General features: G+C 42.3%; 1 pseudogene; it reads left to right on the top strand.

The window, feature by feature from the left end:
* The window catches only part of LOC114514832, a 33,428-nt pseudogene extending 15,043 nt beyond the window's left edge, over positions 1 to 18,385 (top strand).
* The last annotated feature ends 3,052 nt before the right edge of the window (positions 18,386 to 21,437 follow it).

Here is a 21,437-nt window from a genome sequence, read left to right on the forward strand (position 1 = left end):
TCGAGGGGTGGAGAATGAGACTTCACCCCTTGACGGGAGGAGCTGCATGTTCAAATTGCAAAATGTATGGAAACAAGGAGAAGGCTGAAAAATTCAGGACATTTTTGCAACTCGTCTACCACATGGGAAATTCTCTATCCTGATCTCCATAGTAAGCTTTAGCTCATATGGATCCCACTCAGTGCTATTTCTAATAGTCTAACCTAATATGAATATTAACTTGTAAGGGAAGGTTTTCTTCCTTGCTCCTAGTGCTGTAAGTCGCCTGAACTCAGGAGACATTTTTACTGCTAGTTCAGATTATTACATATGTAGGAGAGAGAAAAACTTCTCCTCTACTCTCTTATGTTCATTAGCTACAGCCTGCAAACTAAACTGATAAAAGGCAGATTAGCAGAAGAAAAGGCATACATATTTTATTGTTATTTTTTAACTTTACATGCATAGGAGGGTCACGGAAAAGAAAGGAAAACCCCAATGAAGCAGTTAGACTTGGAAGCTTATATACAATTTTAACAGAGGTTGATAAGATGCAGAGAAGTAACTTGACCAAGGAAAGGGATTTGGTCTCCTAGGGGCTGTGAATTGTGGGAAAATGAATATATGGGGAAAACAATGGTGAATAAGGATTTTCTAGTATGGTTTGTTATGCAGAATGAAGTTGGTGCCCTCTTCAGTGATAAGAGTTGTCTAGAATAACTAAGAGTCCTTCTATTCTTCTTGATATGTAAGAAGGAGACACCTTTACCAAAGGAAAATTTATGCTCAAAATAGTCCTTATGATAAAGTAGCATGTTTGGAGGTGTCACAGTCTGATCCCTCTCACATATATCCCTGTTAAGTTTCATCTTATTTGCTTAGACTCCTTTCTTCATTCCCTAGAAATTTTTGGATTTCTTGGTTGAGAAGCCAGAAAATGTAGTCCAGGCTGTTTCCTATTCAGAAAAGTCCAAAGAGTTAGGGTTCAATCAAACCTGAAAGTTGATAGTAAAGCCAACAGCTCACTCCACTCTTATGAGGCCCCTCTGACCTAATGCAGCTCAAAGAGGGAAAAAACAGGAGCTGTGGTCTCTGCAGTTTGTGGCAGGAGGATTATGGCTCCTCCTTATCCAGAGCACACCTGTAACAGCCAATGCAGATATGTGATGTGAGTCCATCCAGCAGCCCCCTGTGGACGTAAGCCCAAAACTACACAGAGAGCAATGCAAGAGGAAAGAAAGGAAATCAAGGAGCTCAAAGAGTGGTAGGAACAGTGAAGTGATCAATCAAAAGGAAAGTTCAGAAAAAGAAAGAGAAATTATCTAGTGGCAGCATTTATTTTTGCAAGAGGAAAAAAAAAGCACGTTGACATATGAAGCAGAAAAAGAAGTGGGACAAATCTCTGATGCATTTCCTGTCTGTTCTTGACATTGCAAAAGCCATTGCCTATTCGGAAGACTGCTTTACAAGGCACTCCTAATTCCAATCCCAGCAGGTGGAGATTGAAAAGTATAAGGCTGTCTGATCAACTGAGTAAATGGACAGTAATAGGAGATTTCTGGGGAGCCATTTCCATCTCTCTTCGAAAGGGACCAGTTCCTATTCTATCCCCACAAGAATGTATTCTAAAGACCAATGGTCTGAACTGAAATGGCTCTTCAAAGGGAGTCGTTGTAGAGACCAAAACTGTTGTCTTGGATCTTAGGGACCTCTCTGTTGGGTAAACATCAAACATAGCTTAACATCACATTAGCTCTTTTAGAAGCTTCATCAACCACTGATGCTGAATGAATCTATCTTCTGAAATCCTAAGACAGTTCTCCATGTGGAGCCATAGCTCTCCAATATTGTACATGAACTTCTTTCTTTAAAGCTTCCCTTAGAGAGGCTTTCTGACTAGAGAAAATTCATGCTCATACATACACTGAACAATTACCAAACAAAGACTATAAAAAAAGAATAAAGGAATGACGGCAGAAAACCTGAAATCTTTTGTGCTTATGTCACAGAGACAGAAGAGAATTGGATGATGGGAAAAGCTGGGTGTGCATTACTTTCTTGTGACTGCCATCACCAGTTACCATAAAACAAGTAGCTTAAAAGAACAGAAATTTATTTTCTCCCAGTTTGGGGGGTTGGAAGTCTGAAATCAAGGTGTTGACAGAGCCATGCTCCCTTGGAGACTCCAAGTAGGGTCCTTCCTGCCTCTTGTAGCTTCTGCTGCTTGCTGACAATCCTCATCATTCTTTGTCTTATGGCAATGTAACTCCAGTCTCTGCCTCCATCTTCACATGGCCTTGCCTGTGTGTCTCTGTTCAAATTCCCCTTTTCTCATACGTAACTGCCAGGTTGGATTTAGGACCCACCCTAATTCAGTATATCCTCATCTTAACTTGATTACATTAGTCGAAGACTCCCCATTTCTAAATAAGATCACATCCATAGGTTCTGGATGGACACAAATTCTTGAGGGGCACTATTCCACTCAGTACATGGTGCTGGCAATTTCTCCACCTTTGCTAATTAAAAGTAGAACAAGAAGAAATCGTTTAAACAAGATTGTGAAAGATTGAGTATTTCAGTCAATGGCACAGTGAACCCACTTTGTGGAGCACTTTGGGAGAAATAAGAGAAGTCAAATTCTCCTTTTGTGGCCCTCTGTGGGCCTATGACCCACTTAGGTACACATGGTAGAGGTGCATATGTTGATGAGTTAAGGGGGGAAAATCTAACAGTCAAACTTTTACATAAAATGCCTTAAACAGAAGTGTACACATGAGTAGCCCTGATCCTGTGTTTAGCCTATGGCTAGAATGTAAAAATCTGGACAGAGCCTAACTTTAACTCCAACAACATAAAAAATCTGCATAAACTGAAAAATGATAGCATTTTTTGAGCTACCGAAGAGCATGACATGTAAGGAAAGATCAGCCCCTCCAAGGAGACAGCATGAGAGCCCCGGCTCACCTGGAGCAGGGCATGGGAGACAGAGATGGCAGGCTCCGCATCAGTGGGTAAGAATTCAGCTAAGTCTGTAACAAGTTCCTAGCGGCCAAATGTGGGCCACCATGAACATACAGGCACCCCAGGAGCTGCAGCCACAAAGAGATGGGAAAAGAGTAGCAGAATGAAATTTAAGTGACAATTCTCTAAACCTACCTAATTTTTTAAATTGCTGACACGAGGGAGTGCATGACCACTGGAGTCTCTTCTCCACAGATCTCCCCTGGGTGACCATAAGAAAGGCGAGTACAGGGCAGGAGACCTGAGAGAGCCTCCCTCTGCAGCGAGGACGGGAGGAGGAGAGCAGGACCGCTGTGAGAAAGGTGCAAGGCTCCACCTGAACCCTTGGCCCAGGCATAACAAAAGCTATGAGCCAGGGGAGGAAGGGCAGTAAACCTGTGCCCCCAAGACACAGATGAAGACCCACTGTAGCTGAGGAAGGAAAAAGACAAAACCCTACTCCTGGGGAAGGAGTGGGAGAATATCCTGGGCTCAAGAGAGTATACGAGGAGGGCCCCAAAATGGAATTTATTCTTTATAGTAGAATTATAAAAAATGGAATTCTTTATTTATAAAGAATTGTGTGCTTAGTCTTACAGGTTTAAATTTCAGTCACCTTCAAGGTACTCTCCATTTGATGCAATACACCTATTGAGACATTTTTTCCACTCCTCAAAAGTTTTTGAACTCATTGGATTTGGATGCCTTCTAGTGCTTCTTCTGTTTTTTGTTTCACCTCTCCCATGTCGGCAAAATATTTCCCTTTGAGGGAAATAAACAAACAAACAAAAGAAAAAAGTTGCGAGCCCTGGCTGGCGTAGCTCAGTGGATTGAGCGCGGGCTGGGAACCAAAGTGTCCCAGGTTCGATTCCCAGCCAGGGTACATTCCTGGGTTGCAGGCCATAACCCCCAGCAACCGCACATTGATGTGTCTGTCTGTCTGTCTGTCTGTCTCTCTCATCTCTATCTCCCTCCCATCCCTCTCTAAAATGAATAAATAAAATCTTAAAAAAATACTATTAAAAAAAAAAAAAAGAAAAAAGTCGCTCAGGGCAAGATCGAGTGAATAGGGAGGGTGGGAGTCAGGACATTTTTGATCAAAAACTGCTGAAACTGCTGAGTACAGTGTGGGCAGGTGTGCTGGTAAATCACCCATCATGCAACAGGCAAATGCATTGAGTCTTCAAAAAAACACTCACTGAAGCCAAACTCAGCCTCTTACAACAACACTAGCTAGTACACTGATGCAGATGGATTCCTAGAACACTCATTTAGTGGGGACAGCCTGTACTATGAGGGGCCCACTTTCTAGAAGATAATTCAGGATTAGGGGGTCCCCCCTCTTAAGTCTCTTGCCTCTAGGAGAGTAGCAAGCATTCTTCTGCAGAATACCCACTAGATGCAAGAGAAACTTCAGCTGCCACTGAGAGGAAGGGCAAGATCCTTGAGAAAGCCTCACCACAGAGAACTGGGGGAGAGGGCTGCCAAGGAAGTGTGAACCAAGACCTCAGAGAATCCTCCCACCATCCGCACCAGCAGTGGACACGTTAGAGTGACATTTGGGACACACTTCCCAGCACAGGCACACAGGCAAGGCCAAAGAAGAGGGTAGGATAGAAATGCTGAAAAAGTCCTTCAACAGCCCTGACTGGTGTGGCTCGGTGGCTTGCGAGTTGTTCTGAAAAACTAATGGTTGCCAGCTCCGTTTCTGGTCAGGGCACATACCTGGGTTGTAAGCTCAGTCCCTGGTAGGGTGCCTATGAGAGGCAACCAATTGATGTTTCTCTCCTCTTTCTCCTTCTCCTCTCCTCTCTCTATTAAAAAACGATTTAAAAATATATGGAGTGGCTTCTTTGAAGGAAGGAAGGAAGGAAGGAAGGAAGGAAGGAAGGAAGGAAGGAAGGAAGGGAGACCCTGAAGCAAACCAGACCAAACCCTACACACGAATTGCTATAACATGTATCAGTAATTGAAAGAAGCCAATCTAGAAAGAGCACCTACTATATGATTCCAATTATATGCCATTCTGGAAAAGGCAAAACTATAGAGAGAGGTTAAGAAATCAGTGGTTTCCAGGAGTCAGGAGCATGTGGGAGGAGGGATACAGAGGTGAGGCACAGGGAATTTTTAGGGTGGTGAGACTATTCTGTATGATACTCAAATGGTGGGTACATGTCACTATGCATTTGTCAAAAAACGTAGAAACTCACAACAGAAAAATGCACCATAGGGCATGCAAATTTTTGAAAAATCATTCAGGAGGTTAGGAAATCCCAGAATGCAATGCAGAACTAAATAAATGGATGGTGAGTAGTGAGAGCCAGTTTTCTCACTGATGAAATGGGAGGTTGTAGATAACTGAGGGAGCAAGGCTACAATCCTGAATTAGAGTGAGGCATTGGGTACATCAGTATGCCCTCGTGTTTAGCTTAATGTAGATACAGATGGTTACATACAGGTGTGCATGTGTGTAACTGGTTAGGATATGTACGCATCCTTCCTTGCTCTGTCAGCTGAGGGGACCTAAAAGAAATGTTTCTCCAAAGCAACAAGCACAAAAAAAAAGAGAGAGAGAGAGAGGGAGATGGGAAAAGAGTAGCAGACATGGAATTAGAATGACAATCCTCTAAACCTAATTTTTTCATTGCTGACAGTATTACAGACAGCTCTGACTCTTAAAACTAGACTAAGTTTTCACACACACTTTACATATTCACACCAAAATTAAGTAAGTAATTAAAACTAATTAGGATGTGGGAAAAGTCCAAAATAGAATACAAAAAGGGAGAAATGGACCTCACTCTATTACAACTAAATAACATAACCACACTGAAAGGGTGGAGAAGAAAAGAACGAACCTAAGAAATTTTGGAAAACAGTATCTTGGCTTAATGCCACAAGGCTAAAGAGAAAAATAATGGCACCAAGTATTGTAATTTGGTTATAAAATGTATTTCTCACAAAGCTATGGGTTAGCTTTCTGAATTACTTTATGTGCATACTAGAAGTGAGGAAATAAATAAATACTAAATAAATATACCGCAGATAAAGAGAGATACATTTCTTACTGTTAGAGAAAGAAGTTACAAGTAAAGAAAGTCTCAAATTAACCTTCTTGCAGCAGATTGGAATCAGAAGCATCAGGATACGCTCACTATTTTTAATATCTATACAATTACAGAAATAAGAACATGTGGGTAAGAATGCAGACATGCATTTGTAGCACTGTCTCCTGGGAGGGCTGAGAAGCAAAGACACTCAGTAGCAATGAGCTCACCGAGTCTCCAGACTTTTACTTCTAACTACCATTCTCCAGTAAAATGAATGAGGGTTCGCTGGAGAAGTAAATGATTCTGGGACGTGTCAGGAAAAATACATGATCAACGTCTTGTGTTGGCAGAATAATGGGAGTTGCTCCAAAGAATATAACAGCTAGCCAGAAGGAGCTCCTAATAGTCAAAGATGGAACAATTTGAGCAACAAAATAAATAATGAAAGTATTGGATTTTAATCAGTAGTACAAAATAAATATCCATGAGTCCATACAGACACGAAGAAATAAATACATAAATAAATCGAAAGGTGTGACACCTCTTCCCTGTAGAATTCAGAGGAATAAATGTCAAGAGAAGAGAGAACTGAAAAATCACTACTTGGCAAAAGAGCACAGTAAAAAAATAAAACCATTGACTACATGATTAACTTATCATGCTAATATTACAGGTGAAAATTTAAAGAAAAAAGGAATATTTTCACAGTCTCAAAATAGCTACCCAAGACTACAAAGGGAAAGTTAACTTTCCAGAGAAAAAACTCATCAGATATCACCTTAAACAAGTGGTCAAGGTCAGCATTGCCAGTTTATTAACATCATGAACCCCTTTAATGATGTGTTGAGGTCACCATTTCATTTTTGTGATATTCTTGACAATAGTGCACAAACTCATTCCAATTGTGAGAAATCATCAGGCAACCCAAAGGGAGGGAGGGACATCCTGCAAAATAACTGACCAATCATGACGGTTGGGAATACAAAGACAGACAGGGACTGTCACAGCTTAGAGGAGAGGAAGGGAAAATAACAACAAAATCCAAAGTGGAATTCTAATTAGGGTCCGATAACAGAAAATAAAAGACATTAACAGAAAGAGTGGTGAAATTCTAATAAGATCTGCATTTAGTTAATAATATACCAATGTTAATTTCCTGGTTTTGATCATTGCACTATGGTTATGTAAGCTGTTAATATTAAGTTAACATTAATGCAAAGGATAAATGAAAACTCTATATCCTATACTTGCAATGTTTCTGTAACTCTAAAATTCATTCAAAATTTAAAAAAAAGTTTTTTTAAAAAAAGAATCCAATGAAAAATATGGAAGAAACACTCACTAAAATAAAGATATTCAAAATCACTAATTATTAAGGAAATGCAAACTAAAACCACAATGAGATACACATTAGAATCTAATTGCTTATTAAAATAGCTAAAAAGAAAAAAGTAACAATACCAAGTGCTGGTGAGGATATGGGGAAACTGGATCTTTCATACATCTTTGGTGGGAATACAAATGGTAGTCACTTTGAAAACCAGTGGCAGTTTCTTATAAAGTTATAAAGTTTCTTATAAAGTGACTGTGTGACCCAGGAACCCCACTCCTAGGTATTTACCAAAGAGAAATTAGAAATTATGTTTACACAAGAATTTATGTGCAAATGTTTGTAATGGTTTTATTTGTCGTTGCCCCAAAGTGAAAACAAACAGAATGTCCTTCAGCTAGTGAATGGATGAACACACTGGGGCACATCCACATCCATGGGCCTCTGGGAAATGTTGTGAAAGTGGGCTCTCTCAGGCTTTCAAAATTGACAAAATCAATTCTAAACACACGTAGAAGTTAGAATAAGGATAAACATACATTTTGACTGTTCCCACAGAGTCATCTTTTGGAACCTATGGAGCCCATTTTGAATGGCTTCCCAGAATCTCTTCTCTCCTGACCACCCTCACGCCACTGCACCCCTGCCTCCAGGACTGGCTCCTCCCTCCCAGCACCGGCAATGTACACACATGGTGCATTTGAATAAAGCTATGCATGGTGGCCCTACATAAAGTCACCTAGACAGTGAGGATTGAAAAAGAAAAATCAGAAGACTAGGCTCGGGGGGCGGGGGGGGGTGTCTCCAATACTTACAAGCCAGAGAGATGGGTTGGAATAAGCAAAGAAGGCTGAGAAAAAGTGACCAGGAAAATAAGTGACTAGGGGAACCAATCAGGAGACTGTGGTGTCCCAGAAGTCAAGTGAAGAATATGCTTTAAGAAAAAGGGAATAATCAACTGTGACAAATTCTTATAAAAAGTCAAAGATGAGGGCTGAGAACTGATCACTGCAGTCCTACCATTAGACCTAGGTAACTAGACTCTACCCCAGGCCCCATACCTGAGGGATCCCCAAGTTTTAAACTGTTTCCCTCAAATTTTTCTAAGTCTGCTTTCTGTACTTGTGTCCAGCCATCTAGGCAAGGTGCCCCCAAATGTAACCCTCGTATCCTAGTACAGATCCATGTCACTGGACATGCCCTTGAAACCAAAAACTCAGGTTCAGCTGCCTGCCACAAGGAAAACCTGGTACTAGCACAAAAGGAAATAGGTTACTTTCATTCCCCAATCTGGGAGAATGGTGGAATATCATCTCAAAGACCATCTCCTCTTCCTGTTCAAGCCTGCAGTTCTTATAGAGATTGGGAAGGGAGGGCTTTTTTCTTTCTATCCAATTATCTTGCTAGTTGTCAGCAAGCTGGAGCCCTACCCATTCCTCTTTCCAGCCTTTGGAGCACTCAATGTAAGAACCTCCCTTGTGCCATCTTGGCCAATGAGGGAGACTCCCTCATGCTCCGTGACTACGGTATATAGTCAGTGGGGAAGGAGCACTGTAAGACCCACCACCAGGAAGCCTGGAGTTGCCCCAGCCCTCAGCCCACCTCCTAACACTGGACACCATGCTGCACATCCAAGAGAACCAATTGGAGAGGAGCACCCCAGGATCCCACCCCCTCGGCCCCCTCTGTGCAACCCCATGGCCCATCCCTCAGAAGTGGCCAGCTGCCCCATGCTCACCCTCCTGCTGGCTGCCTGCACTCCAACTGACTGTGGTAACACCCTCCTTGACATTGGCTTGGGTCAGCAGTGGAATCTGGACAGGAAACCCCAAGCCTGCACAGGGACCCACATAGACTTTGGTCTCTCTCTCTCCCCTCCAGGGCATGCTCTGTCCATCATTCTAGCCCATACATGGAGTCAATCAGGTACCCCAAAATGTTTCTGGACCTGTGCCTATGGCAGAATTCTGGGGACCCATGGTTGGATCTCAGTTCCAGGAGAGCAGCCTAATGAATGATTCCCCACACACCAGAGCAGTATTTCTTTTGTAAGATTGTGAAGATTAGGCCACTAGGAATGGTGTTGATGTGCTAATTTTGGATGACCTGAGTAGGATACAGAATGAATTCAGGAGTCTGGGTTACTAGTGGTCTACCATCAACTTTTGGATGTGCATGAGCCTATGTGACAACTCTCTTTCAACTGTGTTCTGCAATGCCATCTCAAGTTCACAGCAAGTCATGATGACAGGTATCTTTCACCCTGTATACCCCTGAAAATGGTCCCCAGGGAAGTCTTCTACGCCCTCTGAGGCTCCACTCCATGTGTCACACAGTCCTCAGGGGGGACATGCCCATCTCATCTAAGGTCTTTTTGAGACCGTTGCTCTACATTTCTAACTGATGTCCTCTCTAGTCTCCAATCAACGTAGCAATGGCATGCTCTCCCCAGTTGATCTTAAGTTATGCTGGATGATAAGGGGATGGGGAGAGGACGTCTCTGAGGTGAATGGAATCACTCTTCTCCATTCTACTTCCATCCTTCTTCCTTGGGTGGCAGTGCACATAGGGCAGAGGTGGGGTTGACATTGAAAGAAATCACACCCTAGGAATGCAATGATTATACCCTAAAGTGCTTAAAAAAAGACCGAGTTGCTGTACTCATTCAATAAACTTCTGAATAGGAACTTAGCATGACTGGAAAAGGGAGGCTTGTTCACATTCTCCAGCATGCTCTGGGTGAGACCTGCATTGCGGGGGTCAGCAATGAAGAACAGTAATAACCTTGGAGAGAATCACTGGACACCAGCATTTATGGGCAACATAATGATATAGCTTCATGCGTGATAAGATAACCAGCATTAAATAAGTGATATTAGGGAAATGCAGAGGCAAGATCAATGCTATTTTAATACAGACAGGTTAGGAAGAGCTCTGGCAAAGTAATTACAGCCTTGCTTCCTTTGCTTATAATAGGACATGTGACATAAGCCAGAAGCAACACCTTCGATGATAAAGAACATGAAGAGTTGGTCCCTAGATCTGAACAGGAAGAGAAATGGTGCCTGGTCACCATGAAGACCTTCACTTCCACTGATGGAACAACAAATACATACAGAAGAACTTCTTGTTATCCTAACTCTTCATCCACAATACACTATACCTCCATTAATTTATAATACATTTTAAGAAACTTTACATAGACAGAGGCCTCTCCCCACCCCTCACACACACCGAAAACTGCAATGCCCCTGAGGAGAAGAGAGGGGCTGGGAGCTTGTGCTAAAGCGGAAGTGCTCACTTGGAGCATAGACAATGCATCCACAGGGGCGGGCAGGCTGAGTGTATGAACCCACATGTGATTAAGTGGGTAGATATGGCAATAGAAATGTGGAAATCCTCTCATTGTTTCTCATCTCTTCATGACATAGGCAGCAAGCTGAGAGTAAGGATTGTGGAAGAGACTTGAGAAGGGAGAAAAAGATGTAAAATAGCTCACTCAGGGAGCGGGAGCATAAATGAAGTAAGAAAATGTAATGAGATTGCCAGGCAGCGATAGAGGCCCACATGAGGTTAGTGGCCATGAATTAAAAGGCACTCCAGTCAGCATGAACACGAGCTTCTCTCCAGACATGCTCAGCTGAACAGACAGAGCATCAGCAGAGAGCTGGGTTTCAACAGTTTTTGCCAAGAGAATATGATGAGAAAGGAAAAGAAAAGATTTTAAGAATATGTATAAGGGACCATATGCCAATTGGACCATGGAATCTAAGTAAGGTAAGGAGGGAGGTGAGGATATGAGAGGTTCTAAAGACTATGCAAAATGGTAGGCCCATCGGTTTGTATATGGCAATGGTGCTGAAGAACTTTTCTCATTGGGATACTAAAGGGAGTGAAGTGCAAAAAAAAAAAAGCACTGGTATTGTGCATGTGCCATGGTTACTGGTAGTGGTGAGGTCTAGGGCATGACCTTGAAGTGAAGCCTGAGACAGGGTAGAGGACAAGATCACTGGAAAAGAGAAAGTCAAGAAACAGAGATGAAGGTACTAGAAGAGTTACTTATCTGGACACTGAAAACCTCCAAGATTTACAGCAATTATGATTATATTTCCTAGTAGAAAGCATGACATTGAACATGCCCCAAGGAATGAGGAATAGGGGAAGGTAGAGCTGGTAGATATCTGTAGTGGAAGAAATAGAGGTTGCAATCTGATTGAGATTTAAAGCCAGGATTTGCAGGCAGAAGACAAGAAGAATGCTGTGAAGGTGGCATTGAGGAGAAGGAGGACATCAAACCCTTGACTAGCCTCTTTGGTATGAAGGGTATAGAAAAGAAAGCAGCCACTCTGTGAGAGGAAGGCAGACAAGGGGGCTAGGGTTCAACTGTCGAGAAAGTTAAGGGAAATTTCAGAGAAACTGGTAATACAAAGTCGATGACGAACCTTGAGTTCTGGAGGGCAAAGTATAACAGATTTAAGAATTTGGACTTTGAAGGCAAAGAGATTAAGTCAGAGAGTCTTGGGGAATAAGGGATGACAAAGAAGACTGAAATAACTAACTCCAGGATGATTCATCCTGCCGGTCTCCAGGCAGGGAGAGGTCTTCATCACTCAGTGGGTGGTGACATTATAGATGATTTAAATGTCCTCTGTGTTCATCTGATCCTATCATAAAAGAAGATTCCAGTTGTGATAAGAACATTTTTTCTAATCCTAGAACTCTCCAATTCTTTCACCTACTGTGTGACTTTGAATCATTTAAAAAAATTTATTGATGGATTTTATAGAGAGATAGGGAAAGAGAAGGAAGGAAGGAAGGAAGGAAGGAAGGAAGGAAGGAAGGAAGGAAGGAAGGAAGGAAGGAAGGAAGGAGGAGTGAAGGAAGGAAGGAGTGGAACGAAGTGAGGGAGGCAGGAATGGAGGAAGGAAGGAAGAAGGAAGGAAGGAAGGAAGGAAGGAACGAGGTAGGAAGGGAGGGAGGCGGAAGGAAGGAAGGAGAAAGGAAGGAAGGGGTGGAAGGGGTGGAAGGAAGGAAGGAAGGAAGGAAGGAAGGAAGGAAGGAAGGAAGGAGAAAGGAAGGAGGAAGGAAGGAAGGAAGGAAGGAAGGAAGGAGGAAGGAAGGAAGGAGGAAGGACGGAAGGAGGAAGGACGGAAGGAGGAAGGCGGAAGGAAGAGGGAAGGAAGGAGGAAGGAAAGAGGAAGGAAGGCGGAAGGAGGAGGGAAGGAAGGAGGAAGGAAGGAGGACGGAAGGAAGGAAGGAGTGGAACAAAGGGAGGGAGGCAGGAATGGAAGAAGGAAGGAAGGAAGGAAGGAAGGAAGGAAGGGTGGAAGGAAGGAAGGAAGGAAGGAAGGAAGGGTGGAAGGAAGGGAGGGAGGAAGGAAGAGGGAAGGAAGGAGAAAGAAGGAAGGAAGGAAGACAGAAGGAAAGAAGGAAGGAGGAAGGAAGGAAGGAGAAAGGAAGGAAGGGGTGGAAGGAAGGAAGGAAGGAAGGAAGGAAGGAAGGAAGGAAGGATTGGAATGAAGGGAAGGGAGGCAGGAATGGAGGAAGGAAGGAAGGAGGAAGGAAGGAAGGAGTGGAACAAAGGGAGGAAGGAAGGAAGGAGGAAGGAAGAAAGTAGGAGGAAAGGAAGGAAGCAAGGAGGAAGGAAGGAGGAAGGAAGGAAGGAGGAAGGAAGGAAGGAAGGAAGGAGGAAGGAAGGAAGGAAGGCGGAAGGAAGGAAGGAAGGAGAAAGGAAGGAAGGAGGAAGAAAGGAAGGAAGGAAGGAGGAAGGAAGGAAGAAGGAGGAAGGAAGGAGGAGGAAGGAAGGAAGGAAGGAAGGCGGAAGGAAGGAAGGGGTGGAAGGAAGGAAGGAAGAAGAAAGGAAGGAAGGAAGGAGGAAGGAAGGAAGAAGGAGGAAGGAAGGAGGAGGAAGGAAGGAAGGAAGGAAGGAAGGAAGGAAGGAAGGAAGGAAGGAAGGAAGGAAGGAAGGAAGGAGGAAGGAAGGAGGAAGGAAGGAAAGAAGGAACGAGGGAGGGAGGCGGAAGGAAGGAGGAAGGAAGGAAGGGGTGGAAGGAAGGAAGGAAGAAAGGACGGAGGAGAGCAGCGGAAAGAAGGGAAGGAGGCAGGAATGGAGGAAGGAAGGAAGGAAGGAAGGAAGGAGGGAGGGAGGGAGGGAGGGAGGGAAAGAATAACATCAATTTGTTGTTCCACTTATTTATGCATTCATGGGTTGATTTTTCTATGTGCTCTGACTAGGGATTAAACCCTGAACCTTGGTATATTGGGACAATGGTCTATCTAACTGAGCTACCCAGTCAGGGCTAAATTAGTCATTTTTAAAATGTACAGATTGTCTTTATTTGTTTAGTAAAACAAGAGTGGAAGATTCAAGTGTTTCGGATACATATATAAATAGAGGAGAGTGTGCTACCACTGGCATAGGGAAGGCTTTCACACATTTGCAAGTCTACATTCCAGGACCATTACCAGTTGGCCTAGAATCTAGTCTTTGCCTGCTAAAGGTAAAACATTCAACCCCTACTAAAACATTTAACCCCTAGAAACAACAGTGCTCTATCTATTTTTTAAGTGTTCTAATTTTTTTTAATTAACCCATGAAAGTCAAGATAATTGATTCTAAGCAAGATCACAGAAAACGACCAGGAGGAAGCAACTGTCTTAATTCAATCAACCCTTGGAAGGAGACTGCATCCAAGACTCCCAGGTATCTATTTCCAGACTCTGGAAGGAATTCATTCAGCATAAGCCTTCAAATTATATTTTAAAGCATTCTGAGGCTATTACTAATAGCAGGAGAAGCTATCCACACAGCCCCAACCCCTGTTAAAACTGAAGACAGAACATTTCCTTCCCAGCTAATGGCAAGAAGGTACATTGCGTTGCTGTGTCCTCTTGTGAATTCCTCCCCACCAAAGGAAGCCTGACAACACTCCCATAAAATCCGTTCCTGTATAACCAACAGACTATGCAACTCTCCAAATTGCAAGAAAGGCTTCTAAATGGGTCTTTTAGAATAAAATGTGTTTCCTGAAGAAGAAATTAGAATGGCTGCTTGGAGTATTGAAAGCCTGTATTTATTCAGGGAACATGAACTTCTTTTGGAATTACTTTTCCCTGAAATGTTCAATCTTGCTGTTATACTTTTAAAAAGAAGAAAGAGAGGAAGGAAGGAAGGAAGGAAGGAAGGAAGGAAGGAAGGAAGGAAGGAAGGAAGGAAGGAAGGAAGGAAGAAAGGGAGGGAGGGAGGGAGGGAGGGAGGGAGGGAGGGAGGGAGGGAGGGAGGGACCCCTCCCAGCCCAGTATTTACTAGCCTGCCTGAACATCTGCAATGACAATGAGGTTTCTCTGCCTGGGCTGGCCGTCAGTGATAGGATGAGAGGTCCAGGCTCTGTGCCATCTTTAAAAAGACGAATCTAGTGGTGGGGGGAAATGCAAACAACTGTAACTGAACAACAATAAAATAATTTAAGAAAAAAACCACGAATCTGAGCCCTGGCCAGGTTGCTCAGCTGACTGAAGCATCATCCTGTACAACAAAAAGGGTGCAGGTTCAATTCCCAGCCAGGGTACAGCCTAGGTGGTGGGTTTGATCCCCTGTCAGGGCACGTAGGGCAAGCAATGGATGGGTGTTTTTCTCTCTCTTTTCCACTCTTTCTAAAAAAATTAATTAAAAAAAAACATACCCTCGGGTGAGGATTAAAAACAACCACCAAAAGACCAACCTGACTTTACTTCATTAACCTCAACTCCTTGACAGGTATGCTGTGTCTTACATCTAATTTTAAAGGGAAGTGTTCTAGGTCATGAGATCATTTCCAGTATTTCCTCTTTTAAGTTGTCTAAAATTCACAGACGGATCCAATTAGACAGCAGGAAGATCACTGGGGACGAAATAGATGCCCATCTGTCTAGTGAGACTTAAATGCTCTGTTTACCGGCCTCTGATTCTCTCCCCTGTCCAGTTGGCCAGAGGTTACTTTCACAGTATGTTTCTAGTCCTTTGCTCAGTTAAACTTAAAAGTATCAGAGCAAAGGGGCCTCTGATGCTTCCCCAGGAGCAGGAGTGGTGCACATCTAATGAAGAATTTTTCCTGCTCCAACTTAAGAAGTTTTTGTTGGCTCAGCTTTGATGCACTTTTCCTAGATGTTTCCTTTTAGAGCTCAGTAAACTGTTTACCCCACCCCTGAGAGTTGTACTCCAAATATTTGTGGTCAATTTATATTTCCCTCCTCATCCCTGTTTGGCTGCATTGTAAACATACCTAACCATTTCATTTCTTGATTGCCCTGACCCCTACCCTGCCTATGTATCTATATGATAAATCAGTACTCAACTAGTTGTGGATTTTTTTAAATTTCTTATTACTTTTCAACAGTTTTCCAGAATTTTATGAAGTATAGTTGTACTGGCTTACTGTTGCTGTGTAACAAATAACCACAATATCACAGTGTTTAACTTTAACTACTTCTTGGGCTCCCACACCTGTGGGTTGTCTGGGAGTCAGCTGATCTAGGCTGGGCCCAGGGAGGGTGGTTTGACTGGGATGGTCCAGCCTAACTGGCTCTGCCCTACATGGGTTTTGTCCTCATCTTAGGATCAGAGGGTTAACCCAGACAGATCTCCTCATAGCATGGCAGGTTACAAAAAAAAGAGTGGAAGCACACAGGCCTCATACAAATGAGGCTTATCACTTTCACTGCTTTCCATTTTATTGATTGATCAATTGAATGATTGATTAACTTTTCAATTACCATTGCCATGCCACCTCTTTCTATTGATCAAAGTAAATCATGTGGCCCCATCCATTTAGTAAGGGGACTAAGAACTCATAGAGCAAATGACATGGATACGGGAAATGGTGAAGAATTGGGGCTATATACCCTCTACCCCAATGGCCAATGCATCTGAGCCATCACAAGAGCTTCAGTCTACGATCTGGTATTGTCATTGTTCCTGTTAAGTACCACCAAACATCAGTTGGAGCCTGTTTAGGAGGGACGTCTTACGCCCTTCCAGAACCAGATCAAGTATTATTATCACCACTTTTAAAGGTGGGCATTGGTTCTAAAAGATCAGGGAATTGTCCCAATAATTTTTAAATAGAAAAGATGACTTTCAAACTCATATTGGTCCTAATCACAGTATCTGTGTTCTATCCCATACTTCCCATTAGGTGAACTTTAAGAATTTTTTTACAAACTGTGTTACGGGCAGATAGACAAATTTATCATGTAATGATGTGAGAGGAAAAATCTCCAAGAGATCCAAGAGACATAATTAAATGAAAAAAGCAAGATGCAGAACATAATATGCTACCTTTGTGGTTAAAAAAAGGCAGGAGGTGAGAACATAAAAACCTGTGTATTTATTTAACATGAAGAAACTCTAGAACAATACACAAGAAACAGTGATACCGTATGGAGAAGTGGAACAAGGACAAGGATGGGAGGGAGAATTTCTTGGCAAATCTATTGATGCTTTCTGATATGTTGAATGATGTAAACATTAGAGCAATTTATAAAATTAAACTTAAAGAAATAAATAAACACTGGGCCAGGCTTGAGTGGATGATGCTACAGAAAGAAGAGATGAGGCCCTAAGCAGTTTTGTGTAAGCATCTACAAAGCTCAGAGGATTAAAATGACAGAGGATTAGAGGGGCATTTACAAATCCAAATGGCCCTCCATCCACTAAAAGGTTATTATTTGAACAAGGAAAGGTATTGCATAGGCAAGCCATTGAGTACAATGCTATGGGAACAGTGACCTGAAGCTATTACTGGGAGAGTCAGTGTCATCCCTTTACTGGCAGATGTTGACCTGCCTTGGCTATATTTAGCTCCAAATTGTATAGCCATCTGATTTGCTGCCTTGAATCCCTTTGCATCTTGCTGTGGTAGACTCTCTGTTCTATTTCTTCCTCCTGTGGATTTTCTCTTCTTTTTCTTTTCTTTCTTTGTTTTTTTTTCAAAGAAATTCCTGCTTGGATTTTCTTTGTTGACCTTTTGTTGTTTATCAGTTCCTCCTACTTATAGCTTTTTATTAATTTGTTTGGATTATATCACTTGAATAAGTGACTTTTTACCATTTGCAGATCAAATCCAGGGTGAGATTCTAAGATCCTTTGTTAAAACCTCATAAAATATTTCAAATAGGCAACAGGACTTCTAACAATTCAAGGATATACTTCACAGATTCTCTCTTTAAACAATGTGGCATTGTCCCACAATAGTCTCCAAGGGAGTCTGAAAGAGAGAGGGTTTATCTCAAACAGTTTCACCAATATGTCTGTTGTCTCCATCCAGCCAAGACCCTCTGTGGAGTCTCCTACCAGAAAAAAAAAAACTTTTCCCCAAACAATATCAAGACCCTGTCCTCCAGAGTCAGCTAAGATGGTCACCTGGAAAAGTATGCTTCCTGTAGGAAAAGTATGAGCCTACAGGTATGGATGGTGTGCCACAGCTCTCCAGGAAGATCTGGGGGAAGTGGGGTTGTGTTCTCATCAGCAGGGGGTCATCTACAGCCAGTCACCATATCTGTCTGATAGAGATACATTGCTAACAACAGTTGTAGGGTTTATAGACCAAAACTTCCAGCTCCCAGCCTAATCTTGAAGAAGTTAAGAATGTGTTCCTGGTGCCTCTGGAATATTTCCTGCATCTACTCATGTACCACCAGGATCACCTGACACAACCTGCTCATCATTTTACTATTCATTGCTTTAAGTACATGAACCCTGAAGATGGTGTAACTTACCATGCCAAAGGACTAACTGCAAAATTTGTTGTGTCACCTTAATCACTAAAAAAATACTTTTGAGGTTGAATTTAATATCAATGATGTAATAGCATCTTCTGAAGAGTCCCTTCTGAGGCTTCATAAACATGCAACGAGCAACTTGTGACTTATGAGACCAACATCCAAATAGCTATCTAAGCACCTTTTGTGTGCGCTTATCCACAGAACAACAATAATGCCAGCTGGTGGAATTTGGCAGGTGTGAATATTTTTTCTGCAATATGAAAGTAAACCTTGCCTTATTTCTAGTTTCCCTCTATCATCTGAAGGAGAAAAAGTCTTTCAAAAATGAAAAATGTGTTTAAAGTATTGCATAATTTCATCCATAATATATTTATACTGGTTTTCTCATACATCTGGCACATAGTAGGCACTTAATAAATAGTTTAAGTATAAAAAAATGTGACTCTTGTCTAATGGAGTAAATAGATACACAGGAGATATGCAAAGTCTTTTAAAGAATTATGGTGTATTTGGGTTGAAAGAAGAGACACAGAAGGCATTTGACCTTTGAACTACCATGGGTAAGGAATCAGTTGAAAAAACTACTCAGTGGCAAACACCAACAGTTTTTATAGAAAAGGAAGGATAATTCAGAGGGTGAAACCAAGAGCCAAGAGACCAATTTTTAAGCAGTGAGACTGAGCTCTAATCAAGGAACTGACAACAAGTGACTAATCAAGGAACATTTCAACTTCAAAATTGCTATGGACCAGTAACTGCTGTGTTACTCATTTTTCAAAAGGAAGTGCTACCACATTTACCTAATGTCTGCCCCACAAATGTATGCTGGATGGAGAAGGAAGGAGGTAGATAACTTGTCTCTTTAGTTCAGTGGTCTTCAGAAAAACTGCAGCAGAAGAGCTGCACAAAAAAAGAGCTGCATCCATACTGGACCTGATTTAAATGGCTCTGGACTTCAAGATGATGATGATGGTGATGGTGGTAGTGGTGGTGGTGGTAGTGGTGGTGCTGGTGATGATGATGGGACAACTTCCAGATCTTGAAGAAGAGGATGAGTGTATTTTGCATGTGGGAGTAACATGAATTATTGTGGTCCAAAGGTTGAATGTGGCAGATTGTATTTTATAGTCCCACATGTTCTTACAATATGACTTTGACACCCCTTCCATTGAGAATGGTGGTTGTCATCCCTTCTCTTGAACCTGGTGTGAGATTGGAGCTTGTAAGTGACACCATGTGACTTTCAAAGATAGGTTATAAAAAACTATGCAGCTCAAGCCTGGTTCTTTGAGGGATGTTTGCTCTTGAAAGCCACACACCAAACTGAGAGGAAATTCAAGCAGCCACATGGAAAGGCTATATGTGGGTGTTTTGGATAATGGCTCCAGCTGAGGTCCTAGCCAATAGTCAGGTTCAACCACGAGATATGTGAGTAGGATAGCCTCCTAGCCCCCTGCTGTTGAGTTTTCCCAGCCTTTTAGTCTGCCCAGCTGAGACCCAGATACCATGAAACAATGGTAAACTACTGCTGCTGTAGCTGTTTTGTGGCTTTATTATCCACTGAAATCCATGAGCATAATAAAATGGCTATTGTTTTATATCACTAAAATTGAGGTGGCATGTTACACAGCAATAAAACTAAAACACCTATGAAGTCACTTCCAAGTGCAGTAATCAAGCCTTAGGCTCTGAGGATACACTTAGATCTCAGTCCTAGTCCCATCCATTACCAGCTGGTACCTGGGCAAGTCCCCTACATAATTATCACTGCTTTATGGGTTGGTTATATGGATTTAATGAGATTACACATATAAAGTACAATGTAAAGTATGTGACACATGGTAACACTCACTAAATGTCTGTCAGCTGTTATTATTCCTCATCTGTGCCTTTATCACTGCATTTACTGTTGAAATTATCCATTTTTTGTCTGCCTCTCCCATTAGACCATAAGCTCCTGACATGAGGATCTGTATTTTGTTATCTATCTAGTTTAGTGCCTAGCTCAGTTTGCTTAGACTATTTTAAATCTCAAATAATAGACAGTGACCCAAGATGGAGGGAAGTAGAGGTTTAGATCCCCAAAAAGTGTAGGATCTAAACCCCAAACTGTGATTCCCCAGCCTATAGCATCAGAGCAGCAAAAGAAACCATCCAACTGTGAAAAGCAGAAGGGTTTCTGTCTGCCAAAAAGAGACAGCTAGAGACACAGAGAGACTCTTAAAGGTCAACACACAAAATTCAGTTTACAGCCACTTACCCTGGGCTCTGGCAGAGGGAGGGCAGAGTGGACTAGAGATGCTTGAGGAGAATCTGGTACTGGTGGCTCTGGGGAGAGAGCTGAAGGAACTGCCACCAGGATCCCTGTGCAGAATCATTCCCCATACTACAGAGATCATCTTTCTCGGGCAGAGCACTCCTCCAAGTGGCATCAGCCTGAGGGGAAGCAAAGGCCTGCCCACAGGTATTACTCTGTCCCACCCTATGGAGCTTAAGACTGGCTGCTGAGTACAGCTGGAGGCTATATACTGATTAAGTTGAACAACTAAGGCAGATCTCTGAGAGCTCTGAGACATTAGCTGACCTTCCCCCAGGCTCGGTGCTGTTATAAGCTAGCCTTGGTGGGCAGCCTGGTTCTTTCTGCACACAAACAGGCCCCACAGAGGGAGTACACACTGTGGATCACCAATAGCTACCAACAGGTTTGCACAGGGCCAGTTGCAAACAACATCTGACAAAGGTCTGCACCAGCGTCTTTGCAGATCTACCTAATACATAGAAAAAAAGACAAAGAGGGAACTAAAATGGGAAGACAAAGAAACAGACCCCAAATGAAAGAACAAGAGAATTCTTCAAAGAAGAACTAGATGAGATGGAGGCAAGAAATTTATCAAATAGAGAGTGTAGAGTAATGATTATAAGGATATTCAACAGCATGAGAAAAGACATATAAATAATAAAAAAGATGTGTCAGTAATAAAGCATGTATATTGGAATCAAATAATGCACTGGAAGGAGTAAACAGCAGGTTAGATGAAGCAGAAGATTTACTGAATCAGTGATTTGGAAGGCAAGGCAGAAAAAATACACCCAAGCACAGAAGCAAATAGAAAAAAAATTTAAATGAGGATTGCTTAAGAAACATTCTGGACAACATGAAGTATAACAACATTCACATCATGGAAATACCAGAAGAAGAGAGTGAGCAAGGGATAGAGAACCTATTTGGAGAAATACTGACCAAAAACTTTACTCTGAAGAAGGAAAAAGACACACAAGTCCAGGAAGCTCAGAGAGTCCCAAACAAGCTGGAC

Source organism: Phyllostomus discolor, chromosome 7, assembly GCF_004126475.2.
Source record: "Phyllostomus discolor isolate MPI-MPIP mPhyDis1 chromosome 7, mPhyDis1.pri.v3, whole genome shotgun sequence".
Taxonomy (NCBI): domain Eukaryota; kingdom Metazoa; phylum Chordata; class Mammalia; order Chiroptera; family Phyllostomidae; genus Phyllostomus; species Phyllostomus discolor.